Genomic DNA, 13,400 nt, shown 5'->3' with positions numbered 1-13,400 from the left:
TGTCCTTGAAGAAAAGAAAATATGATTCTTTAAATCTATTTCACATAATCGTCAACACAATCAATTTGGACAACAGTTTGAAATTACAGGTTTTGAAAACAAAGAAATGTAATATAACTCATGCATTAAATTTGTTGAACAATTTCAAAATTATAAATGGATTTCTGTACCTTAAGCAAAATCACATCAATTTTTTATAGGGCTTAACTGTTACCTGAGTGCCATATATAGCCAATACATAAAATTGACAAATTAATTATCAATAATTAACAATAATTAACAAGATTTAATTACCCCCCTCCCCGGGCGGTTGCCGGCGCTAGACTTGCTTTTGTGTGCCGACAACATCGTGTACCTCGACAATTTTGTGTATTGGCTATGGCACTCAAGTGAAAGATAAAATACTGACCCTCGTAGAAAGATGACCACCTTCATAAACACGAATAGTTTATGGGTTACCCCATATATATAAAAAAAAACTGTCAATCGAAGAATGACTTTAATTTTCGTGAAAAAGACCAAGGAAGCAGCGAGCGTATGCTTATGAAAACTTCCTATTTACATTTCTTGGGAAAAGTTATTTTTACGTTACTTTTTTTCTTCCTCGCATTAGATATATATCGATATTTTTAACATTTGCTGTAATGTTGTATTTGCTGATCATGAATGGAATTATATTTTTCAAACAATTGAAAAACAGAGTGTCTAACTTTATAGATTGATCTAATAAATTTAAAAAGATTATATCTAAAACGTTAAAAAGGAAAAAGAATGGCATTTACATGAAGTTCACATTATAGATTTTATTCTTTACGTTTACAAAGTTTCAACTGCTATTGTATGTTTAAAGTAAATACAGTACATTTAGATCTGTGATCACAGTGTAAAAACGGAATGACGAATAGTGTTGTTATTTAACACTGGGTTTAAAATCGGTCCAGGGCTCACGATGGGATTTTGCTTCTGGCAACAGCAGTATTGCAACAAGTCGAGAAACATACGCACTAATCTTTTAAAATCTCACATCAAGCGCATGCTACTTACATCCTTATATTCCGATAAAATTCCTAAAATATAGGAAATTTATCGGAATTTTTGTATGTAAGTAGCGTGCATTTGATCTAAGACTTTATAAGATTACTGCAAATGTTCTCGACGTGTTGCAATACTGCTGTTGTCAGATGCAAAATCCCATCGTGAGACCTGGACCGATCCCTTTCTTTATTTATGGTTACATTGAAATAAATGTTAAAACGGGCTTGGCCCCTGTGCATCAAACTAAATGTTTGCGGTCTTATCGATACAATATACTCACAGGATATGAATTAACTTATGCAGAAAAGAAGACAAATTAATGCACATGTAAAACATGTATCTTTCTATAAAAAATGAAAACACGCCAGGTGATAAAAAATTTGTCGCAGTAGAGGAAATGTTAAGTACTTTTACTATCTGGATCATAACATGTACAATCAACTTACCATATGTTGTCACAAAGAACATACCGATCACAATCATACAAATTGGACCTTTCATTTCTACCCCGAATCAAATTAAACAAAGCAGGAAGTTGCAAGCATTTTTTTTGTGTTATTCAAGTTTAAATTTACAGCCTGATTGTTTGCATACGAGGTCAGTCAGCATTTAGATTACACACATTTAAAAAACCCGTCAACGTGTGTGGAATCTCCGTTATATCATTGATCCGTTTTCACTAAATTTGCTCTTTATTTGATTTTGGGTGGACAACTGTTGAAAGAAATCAAATGCACAAATAAACACTTATAATATTCCCATAATCTATGACATGACCTTTTCTTTAAATATTTTCGAAAAAAAAAACATGTTTTGCATTTTTTTGGGGTATATTTATGACATATTAAGAATATGATTTTTTTTATCTTGCCAATTGTTACTATAAAATTGTCGTTACTCCTCGTACAAAATAAATAATAGGATGCATGGTTGTTCAGTTTCCCAACGTTAATTTATTATGATGAATAACAATGATTATGATGAGAAGGTGACCTGAAATGAAAACATTTATACCATTGACGATAAATAAAAACAGTCCAAGAAAGTATTTTTCACCAAATTCGCCTTCAGTAGAACTTCTACTTAATAGGATGAAACTAATGACAGTTCCAAACTATTTACGCAGACAAGTCGTAAAATTGTCGCTGTCTGATAGTAAACGAGTTATGCTCTAAAATCATGGTGCAAAACATCATAAATTAAGGGCTTTCACTCACACTTGCACACTGACTATACACACCCATACAAAACTGTTTTACCACTTCCAAATATAGACATATTGTAGCTATTACAGTATATGTTGAATCACAACCTACAATAACACAATCACATGACAGAACATGAAAACCAGTCAAACACGAGTAAACCGTGAATGAGTTTATAGTGAAATGTATAGATGCATGAATAAGTTAATAATAAAAAAATACTTAATATGAATTATATTCAATTGCATCCCCGTGACATAGTTTTCGCTCTAGTTTTCTACATGTAAATATTTTAGGAGGAGTATTTTCTTATTGTTTGTTTCAAAACATCACATGCACTTTGATTGCCAGTCAAATGTACGTGTACTGCGCAAACTTTTTAACATTAATATAACATGGATTATAATCAATGCACAGCCATTTACAACTAAACAAAACAAATTGCAAACAAGTTAACTTTGTTTGCATCAATTCAAGCCGTTCTGAGGTCATCCTGGATTTATTTCATTATCTCAAATTTATTAAATACTGTTTTTTTAATTTATTACATACTTAGTGATAAAAACAGGTTTTTTGCATAAGTGATACAGATGACATCACATCACAAAACTCGTATCAGCCTCCGGGACTGATACTGGTTATCAACCCTACGGCTGATACGGACCCGTATCATACCCCTTGCGGAAACTCTCTGCCTTTTTTTCATTTGTGCATATTTACAGACTAAAAACTAAAACATTTGTTACAGTCGACATTTTTAAGTGCTGTTGAAAACTTCAAAAGCGACCAACTGTTTATGAGAAATTATATTTTCAAACCTAAGAAAATTCCGGTTCTAGAGCTACATATTGGTTAAAACTATAAGATCTTATATTTTTATTTATAATATGTACACAGACTTTTTTCAAATTACATTTAAATCAATTTATTCAAGTTGTTAAATTAATAAAGTATGTAATAAATATAATAATAGATACCTTTTTCCGATATCAAAGCCAGTATCAGCCCTCGACCAATATTATCCCTCGGGCCTTCGGGCTGATATTGGAGTCTCGGGTTGATACAGGCTGCAATATGGAAAATGGTATCTAACATTCTCTATTTGATATGAGTACTAGTTTTAACATGTTTATTCCCTTTCTTTGAACTTCGCCCACATGATATTAAAAAAATATCTTTATTCCATTAGGGTATGAAATTTAAGATTCATAATTCGTATTGATAAAATTGTGATAAACATCAGTAAGATTAAAATTCACTTGACTTCCGAATGAAATACCGTAATATAAAACAATTGACTGCTAACACCGATTACCGGTATTAAAGCATAATAAATTGAGTCCATAATTTTTGTAGTATAGTAAATTTATATCTAACTTTTATTTTAATCATTTACTGCACGAGCCATTGGCGTATAGAACGGTGAGTTTTATCCTCATCGACTTGCATTTTATTGAGAACTAGAGCTAAAAAATAATAAACGATATGAGAAATTTGTATTTATCAGAATATATGATTTTTTTTTATATCCAGCATGCGATATATTTGCTATACATTCACAATTTTAAAATTAAAAGTCACCATAAGACATTTGCGTAATAAAATTTCCATAATGTATATCAAGATCTATGACTCATGTTCTTATTTTATTTGATATCCTCTTCAGTTTAACGAGGGTGTATAAGGGGTTGTCTGGTAGCTTATTTTGCGGCTGTCATAAACCTTATACGATTCTTTCGTCTACAGTTTATAAAAGAAAAATGTACAATGCACTGTATAAATAAAGTCTTTGTGATATTCTAACTCATAATCATTTAATTTACGTCGCAAAGCAAAGACATTTTGTATGTAAAACAATTTATGTTACATAATTTATTACATACATGATAAAGCTGCACACCACCAGAAAGACAAATAAAACAATACCTACAGTTGTGGACAGTGCAATAATATCGGAAGTCCATCGGAAGAGTTGGAGAGTTAGTAAATACATAAAATCAATGCAAGATCGGTTCTCCTTCAATTTTAATTGGTTACAATGGTATCATTATAAGAAATAAAGCGAGTGAAATATGACGTATTGTGTGTTATAGATTACATTTAACCAGAATGAAAAAAAAATCCACTGATCGTAATGAAAAATCATCTATTGTGTTTTATAGACCTTCATGGTAGTGTAATTTTCCGCTTTCAAAAAGTAGGACAATGACCTACTTTTTGAGTTAATGGCCATTGAATATATATTGGAAATTTAAAAAAAAACCTTTAAAAAATTTACACTGATTGAAATTTTCCTAACTGTAAATATAATCCAAATTGCTTAACACTTGCTTGCCTGAATGACCTAGGGTAAGGTCATGACACATCCTTAGGTCATAAGCAATCTTTGTGTGAAATAAGAACTTCCAATGTTTCTCGATAAGAAAGATATGGACCGGACACGAATTTTGCATTTTTTCTGCCAGTGACCTTGACCTTGCCTGAATGACCTTGGGTCAAGATCATGACACACCCTTACGTCGTAAGCAATTTTTGTGTGAAGTAAGAACTTCCGATGTTTCTCCATAAGAAAGATATGGACCGGACACGATTGCACAGACAGACGGACGGACAGACGGACGGACGGACAAGGTGATTCCAATATACCCCCCAGACGTTGTTTGCGGGGGGGGGGGCATAAATATAGTTCAATAATGGCAGTGACACTTATTAAATACAAAGAAATAATATTAATGTGCCGCTTCAATTATGTATTTTATATGTGTTAGTAAGAATTGTTTTGGTATGAGTTAATTTTCGGATAAATGGCGTCATAAAAATTTGAGTATGCCATGCCGTGCACCATGTTTTTGTAGGTTTTGGAAAGTAATTTGGGAGAAAACAGTTTTTACCAATGTAGAATAAATTAGTTAACCGACTGTCATCTTATTTGGCATTCCACAGATCAACAATATTAGTTCATGGCAGTACAGTAAAAGAACTATCCCTACAGATACTGGACTTTGTCGGATACTTGGAGAAGCTGTTTTCAGATCCAGAGAAACGGGATTTGTTCCTACTAGAGAGAAAAAGGACACCAAAAGAATATACTTGTGCTTAGATAATCTTGTTAGGATATATGTACTATAAATGAATGTTCAGACAATCATGTTCATTTATATACAAAGAAAAATACTCTAAAATTTAACTGCTGATGCATTTCTTATTTCAGTTATTTGCGAGAAAAAATAACATCAATAAATATTACAACTAATGATAAATATACATGATTGTTTGAACTAGATAAAGTAAAGCAGTATTTATAAAAAAAGAAAGAAAAACATAAGACTACATTAAATAAACAATGTCATAAAATGTTAGCCCTCTAAGATTGTTTAATTTTGGCATAACAGACACCTTCAGTTATTTTATTTTTGTTATTGGTGGTTAAGTGTTTTTTGGCAGCAGAATTTTGTTCAACTTCCATGTACAAAAAACAATCTTCGTTACGTTTTCCTACCGGAACCTCCGCAGTGCATCTGTTTGGTTTACAAATTTACATAAACATCACCAGCACTGACCTCAGGTGTATCATCCCTACTCCTTTTTGGAACTTCATAAACCGGCATTGAAGACCCACCATGATCTATGGGTTTATTGATTAGAAGAACGTCATAGTTCGAGTTTATTTCTAAGTCGTCCAAAGGTTGTAACGAGAGATATAATAGGTTGTTGGGCACTTTAGGGTTGCTATCGTAGATATCAATTTTATGGACTTTGTCTACTTCCGAGGATCTTTCTTTGTTTTCTGCACTCCTTTTAGATTATATTAAAACCATTTACTGATAACCATCAAATGTTAAAAGTTAAAATATAATTGTTGTTTAAACTTGATTATCATTTTATTTAGAAATAAATTTTGAATACCTCTTCATTTTAATTAAATTTAAAATGACAACAACTAGCCCAACAAGTGTTATCGCTCCTCCAACAGCAGAGCCGGCGATAATATCTGAAATTGGAAAAATGGTAAGATTTTATTGTGTACATTGTAACAAAATATTTTATAATAAGACTGTTCAACTGCATAATAACATATCATATCTGGATCATCTTGTGTCGACTCCACCAACAAAGAGTCAAAACTTATTTTACCCGTGTTTGAAGACCTGGTGGCATCTTTTTTTTTTGTTGACTGCCACTGATGTAGATTTTATTGGTGATGTAATAATGGGTGTTGATGATACAATTGTTGTAACTGTTGGTTCGGATGGAGATCCACATTTGACTTTTAAATTCCCATCAATTCCACCTTTAAAACCAGTAACATAAGAATATATAATTGTCTTGTAAATCCAGTGGCTATCGTACATGTAGTAACTTATTTGTTTTGCTATTTCAAAACAATATAGGAACAACCTCGAATTTTAGATGTGACTATTTAAACAATAAAAAGGCAGTCCTTGGTGATTATAAAAGACTATAAAGGTAGCTACATTGGATAAAGAATACATAGGCCGCGTTTTTCTCTGCAATGATCGCTACCATTATAACCCACATGAATAATCTAAGAAGGCATCTACGAATGAATTTTATTGCTTTCTTCTCGCAAAATTTTGAATTGATCGTTAAGAGTACATGCAAGTAAACGTAACTTAATTATTGTTAATTTACATCAGTACTTTAGATGGAAGAAAGAACCAAATTATATTGGAATCAATATGGATATTTTTTGCAGTCCTTGGCTTTTCGTAGGTTGCGGACGGTTTGTAGCGTTTGATAAACTAGCTATTACAGAACAGTGTAGATTTCATTCCTGTCAGTGTCTATGCAGTTATGAATCACAATTATTTGTCTCACGAAATAGAGGAAAAACTAAAGCCGAGATCATTGCAAAGCAAGGAGTAAAGTCTTTCTTGGCAGCTGCGTTATAAACGTGAGGTAATACAAATTGATAATCTGGCAATGTTACAATTTTTGAGTGTAGGTGTAGTTTCTTATTATAAGATAAATTATTAATTTACTATACAATACTAGTAATAGCATATTACATCATGGCTACTATCTTTGACAACCCTTTTTAGACACAAAGCTGCAACGAAAGACCTTTTCGTTGTTTTGCAACGATCTTTTCTCTAGTTGTGTTACTTTTTCAATTTATGGCAATTATTCAATTTAAAGCTACATGAACGTAATATTTAATATACGACGTATTCTTACGCCAAGGAACAGTTTCATGGCGTAAGAATACACACTGTAGAATAAAAAAAATACATGTATAAAGTACATGTTTGATATCCACCGCATACTGAACTACGTACATGTATACATGTGATAAATATATTTAAAATCAAAACAACAGAACAACGATTAAAACTGTACCAGTTTCATTAATACCGCGTCTGAATTGTTATGTTATTTTAAAAAACATATACATCATTTTACCATTTCGTTGAAATCCAATACAATATTGGAACGTTCCTGATGTAGATGAAGATACGTATCTTCCTCGTACATCCACTGTTTGATTGATTGTGACATTTCATAACAGAAGTGACTCGACATTCGTTGGACAATCAATTATCGATGTATTTTGAACAACTACTTCTGTGTTACATGCATATTTAACTGCCTCTGTAGATATCACAAGCAGTTCCCCATCAAACGACGGAGTCACAATACAAGTACAAGGCCGACTGATTTTATAGAAATCCACAAAGACAGCTGGTCCATGTTTCATCATTCCGTCACAGCTAGATAGTAGTGACCTGTTTCCAACTGCATAGAAAGGACACATTCAATAAACAAACCTTTTTTCTAATATTGAATTGAAATTAGTCCAAATTTTATGACGTATTTTACTCACCATTAAATGGACATTGACCTTAAAGAAAAGAAAATATGATTACTTAAATCTTTTTTACATAATTGTCAACGCAACACAAATTGGACGTCAGTTTAAAATTGACAGGTTTTGCAAACAAACAAATGTTATATAATCAAGCATTAAATTGTTTAACAAATTCAAAATTATTTTTGATAGATCTTTAAAGGATTACTGTACCTTAAGCATCATCAAATCAATTTTTATAGGCATTAACGGTGACTTTAAGTGCCATAGCCAATACACAAAATTGACAAAATTAATTATCAATAATAAGCAAACTTTAATTACCCCCCCCCCCCTCAGGTTGCTGGCACTAGGATTGCTTTGTGCCGACATCATCGTGTGCCTCGACAACTTTGTGTATAGCTACATGTATGACACTCAAGTGAAACATGAAAAAACTGACCCCTGTAGAAAGTGACCCCCTCCATAAAAAAGAATAGATTATGGGTTACCTCATACATCAAAAACTGTCAATCGAACGAAGAATGACTTAAATTCTTCTGAAAAAGACTAAGGAGGCAGCGAGCTAATGATTATAAAAACTTCTCATTTACATCTCTGGGGAAAAATTATTTTTACGTTAATTTTGTTTTCTTCCACGTATTGGATATATATCGATATTCTTAACATTTGCTTGTTTTCAAAGCAATGGTGAACAGTGTACCTAATAATATAGATTGATTAAATATATTTAAAAAATATTACATCTAAAATGTTAATAAAGTAAAACGAATGACATTTACATGTATTTTATATTATGTATTTTATTCTTCACGTATACAAAGTTTCAACTGCAATTTTATGTAAAAGTAAATAAAGTACATCTAGATCTGTGATCACCGTGTAGAAACGGACTAAAGAATAGTGTTGTTATTTAACACTGAGTTTTTAGGGAGGTTGTGTGGTCAACAAATTAAACATAAGAGATGCATCTATGTTCACATACTAACCTTTATAAAGGAAAAAATAAATAAAAAATAGCTATAAAATTTATCAGTTTCCTATAATTTTATACAAAGTTTTTCTTCAAAGGAGATTCATGCAGTCTACAAATGGCCACGACAGCCTCTTTAAAATCTTTTTTTTTTTGAAATGTAATTTCATAAAACAGCAATGTTGGTTTTGAATTATTTTATATGAATTGTTCATCCATTGTTTAAGTGAAACAGAATCGGTAGTTTAGAGCTTAGGAAAGATACATCATTTGAGTTATAATTCTTAACGGTGGAGTAGAATTTTTTAAATTATGGTTTAATAATTAATTCTTCGTGCTTCACTTGCATATCTAGTACTTATTTGTAGGGGAATTTATTTCAAACGTTAATGCAAGCATTAATCATGACCAATAAAGAGTATTTTCTGTCATCACAAATTAACAGAATTTCATTATACAGTGTCGTATATCTTGAACAAATTTCAAAGTGTGTACACTCGTAATATTGAGATGAATGTTACTCGTTGTGATGAGAATTTTACTTCGGTACATTTTATTTATATCTTACGGTGGCTGCAATAGGATCCTAAAGCAGCCATCGTAGTATCTCGTTGTAACAAAAGGATTTCTTTTCCTTCTGAAATATGCACAGATTTTTAAAATCAAATGAAAAATAGGAGCTAAAGGGCTTTTTTGAATATTGACCCTCAAGATCCCTTATTTTCCGGAATTTTATTTTCAAAAAATTTTCGCTCTGCGCATAAGGTCCCATAATATGAATATGAAATATAAAAATATTTGCTTAAAAACTGTTTGAGAAAACGTGACACGCGTGAATTCAGTTTACATGCTAACATTAAAACTCCCATAGACAATTTTTTAACGCATAAAACTAAAAGTTCTCAGTAGTTTTTAAAGAAACTTAAAATATATGATGGTTAGGACAATTTTAACATTTACCATGCCTTATTATAAAAATGTGTCGTTTATTTTTTTTTTCATGCCCCCTTTTTTAAGGTTTGAAGCCGAATATCCCGAAAACAGTAAGATATACAAAAAAGTTATCGCTAACGATTTTGTACATCATAACATGAAGTAACTAATTCCAAAATTCTTATAATCAAAACGTTTTGAAATTTTGCATTTTGCAAGTGTAAACCGGAAGTAACTATTTAAACCGGAAGTCCAAAAGAGACATACGGGAGAACTAAGAGATTGCTACAATAATTAAGCATTAAATTTGTTCTTTTCCTACCGTTTTCAAAAATTCGCCTACGAAACCTTCTCGAGAATTATAATAGTAAAACAGAACGAAAATAATAGGTGTCTTCGACTAAAAGTCGAACAGTCCTGATTAACGCAGATGATCTATCTTTCTAAAAAATGAAAACACGTCAGGTTATAAAATAAATTGTCACAGTAAAAGATGTACAATCAACTTACCATTTGCTGTCACAAAAAATAAACCGATCACAATCACACAAAATGGACCTTTCATTTTTATTCTGAATCATATTAAACAAATCAGGAATAATTTTGTAGTACCGGTGTAATAAATTTAATTTTACAACCTTATTGTTTGCCTAATGTTTTTTTTATTGTATTTGATAACCTCTTCAGTTTTACACGGGGATATATAAGGGGTTATCTGGTAGTTCATTGCCGCTGTTGAAAACCTTATACGAAAGCATTAAGTGAACATCCGGAGATGCAGTTTTATTTTTTTTCGATTCTTTCGTCTAAAGTTTATAAAAGAAAAATGTTCAAATATTAGCATGCACAATATAAATAAAGTCGAGAGATATTCTCGCACATCATTTAATTTTTTAAATATCAATCGGCAAATAAAAAAACAATTGTTGGTAATGTTTGTACGTTGCACATCAAAGACATTTTGTGTGTAAAACAATTAATGTTACATAATTTATTACATACCCAAGCATGATAAAGCTGCACACCACCAGAAAGACAAATAAAACAATACCTCCAGTTCTAGACAGTTTGATAATATGGGAAGAGTTGGAGTTAGTAAATACATTAAATTCAATACAAGATCGGTTTGCACTCAATTGTAATTGTTTACAATGATATCATTATAAGAAATAAAATGAGTGAAAGATGACGTATAATTATATGTTAAGATTACATTTACTCAGAATAAAAAAAAATACACTGATGATCATGAAAAATTATTTATTGTGTGTATGAGACCTTACATTGTAGTGTTATTTTTCGCTTTCAAAAAATAGGAAAATTATCTTCTTTTTGACTTAATTGTCATTGAACATTTATTGGAAATTTAAGAAGAATTCCTCTATGATTGGTATTTTCTTCTCTGTAAAAATAATCCAAATTTCTTCACACTTTAACAGAAATATCTTTAGTTTATTAATGGGGGTGACACTAATAAAAAATAAATATTAAATTTTCTTTTATAATTGTTATAATATTCCAGTCCGAATTTTCTCTAGCAGTTTTCAAATCCTACCGATTTTTCATTTGATTAAACAAACCGAATGAATGTTGACAATGCTAAAACATTTATAATTATAATATTAACCTTAGTATGTTGACCTTACTCTGCTTACATTAGACACCTCTGAGGCCAATGATCAAACACTTTTGAGATATGGCATCTTTTTTGTTTTTAAGTATTTTTCAATCTTTTTGTAGTGTGTGCAATACGATTATCTAAATGAAAAAGTAAGATAAAACCAGCGGAAAAAAAACAAATTTATGTTGACTAAAAAATAAAATCTTAACTTTTAATATTATAATATTACTAAAAAAAAAATTTGTGAAAAGCAAAAATCTGAAAATTTTAATCGAAATTTTCTCTGTTTTGCTGACGATCAAATTTCGTTTGAGTTTAATTGCATAATATAGCAAGGATATCGAGTGTAATGTCAATAATTATTCTTTTCAAAAATATCTTTTCTGTTGCGTTAGAAATTTTACTGTTGACATTGAAATTTATAACAACCCGAATTTGAGAGCTCAAATCCTGAGTAAATATCGTCCTTAACTGATTAGGAGATTTACCTTTTTATGTCTTAATTAAAAAAAGAAACGAAAAGGGGGCTTCCCTAATTTTATGAGTGCCCTTCCTATGACAAATCATTAAAACATTAAGGAAGAGTTTCTGAACTGAAAGACTTAACCAGGTTGCCGTGTATTGCAAATTTATACTCTAGAGTAGATGTAGTGGTTGTTTTTGGTAGTTGTTAAAATAGTTTCTGTTGCCGAGTCAGGTGGTAAACCACAAGTAACATTTGAAATTTTTCCTAGTCCACCTAAAGCAAATTTATATTTGACCTTTTTAAATCGTTAAAATAAGATTTATATATTTAAAGAAACAATAATGTTCTTTGTTCAACACAAATAAACCTAAACGTGGAAACGTTGGGAAGAAAACCTAATATATCAAGTGCTTGTCCGTTTTCATTGGTCGGTTATCTTAAATAATTAATGACAAATAAATGCTATACATGATCTTTTATTTGCGTGGGAAAAAATTTCGCGAGGTTCGGGAGCCTCGTATTTGCGAGTATTTCTCACGTTAACGAGTTTTTTTTTTTGTTTTTTTTTTTTTTACCGACGATCGGTAATAAAGTAGTCACGAGAAAATAGTTGTTTACAGTTACAAATAACATAATTTTGGAGTAGATCTTAGTGTAATTGAACGAATTAATTGTCCGGTGTCTACGATTTTACAGAAAACGAGAGCTAAACGGATGGATAAAGAGATTTAAAAAAATGTATGCTCTATATTTTGATCTTTCTTCCATAATTGGGCGTAGAATCTGTTGCAAAATATTCTTTTGTATCTGATAAGTTGAAGATTATAACAAGGCAAGTGTACGATCTTAATGCAAAATGGTATCTATAATGGAATCTATATGACATGTATTGATGATAAAAATCGAAATGGAATGAATGATATAATAAAATTTCAATTTGATTATATAATCATTGTGATCTTAAAATGTACCACATCATGAATTTTAACACACTATTTGTTTGGGCATGTCATATGGTTAGTTCTATTTTTGTACCAATCGGACTCCAACTTCCTGTTAAATGACGACTTTAATTTTGCATAATCACAGAGCGGGGGTATTACTAATAAGCATTGGCTCACAGATATCTTGTTTTTACAATGGCTGACAAAAAGTTTATAACAGTAGGCTTTAAGTTTGTCATGATTGTCTAAAATTTGTGTTTTTCTTTCAAATTATGTTAACAAATTATGTTAACTACTTAAATTGTCATCACTAATTTATTTTTAGAACCACCCGTGCTTTTTATTTTTTTAAAATTATTATTATTATTATTATTATTATTATTATTAGTATTA

The sequence above is a fragment of the Magallana gigas genome, chromosome 9, assembly GCF_963853765.1.
Source record: "Magallana gigas chromosome 9, xbMagGiga1.1, whole genome shotgun sequence".
NCBI lineage: Eukaryota > Metazoa > Mollusca > Bivalvia > Ostreida > Ostreidae > Magallana > Magallana gigas.
This window is presented reverse-complemented; position numbering follows the sequence as displayed.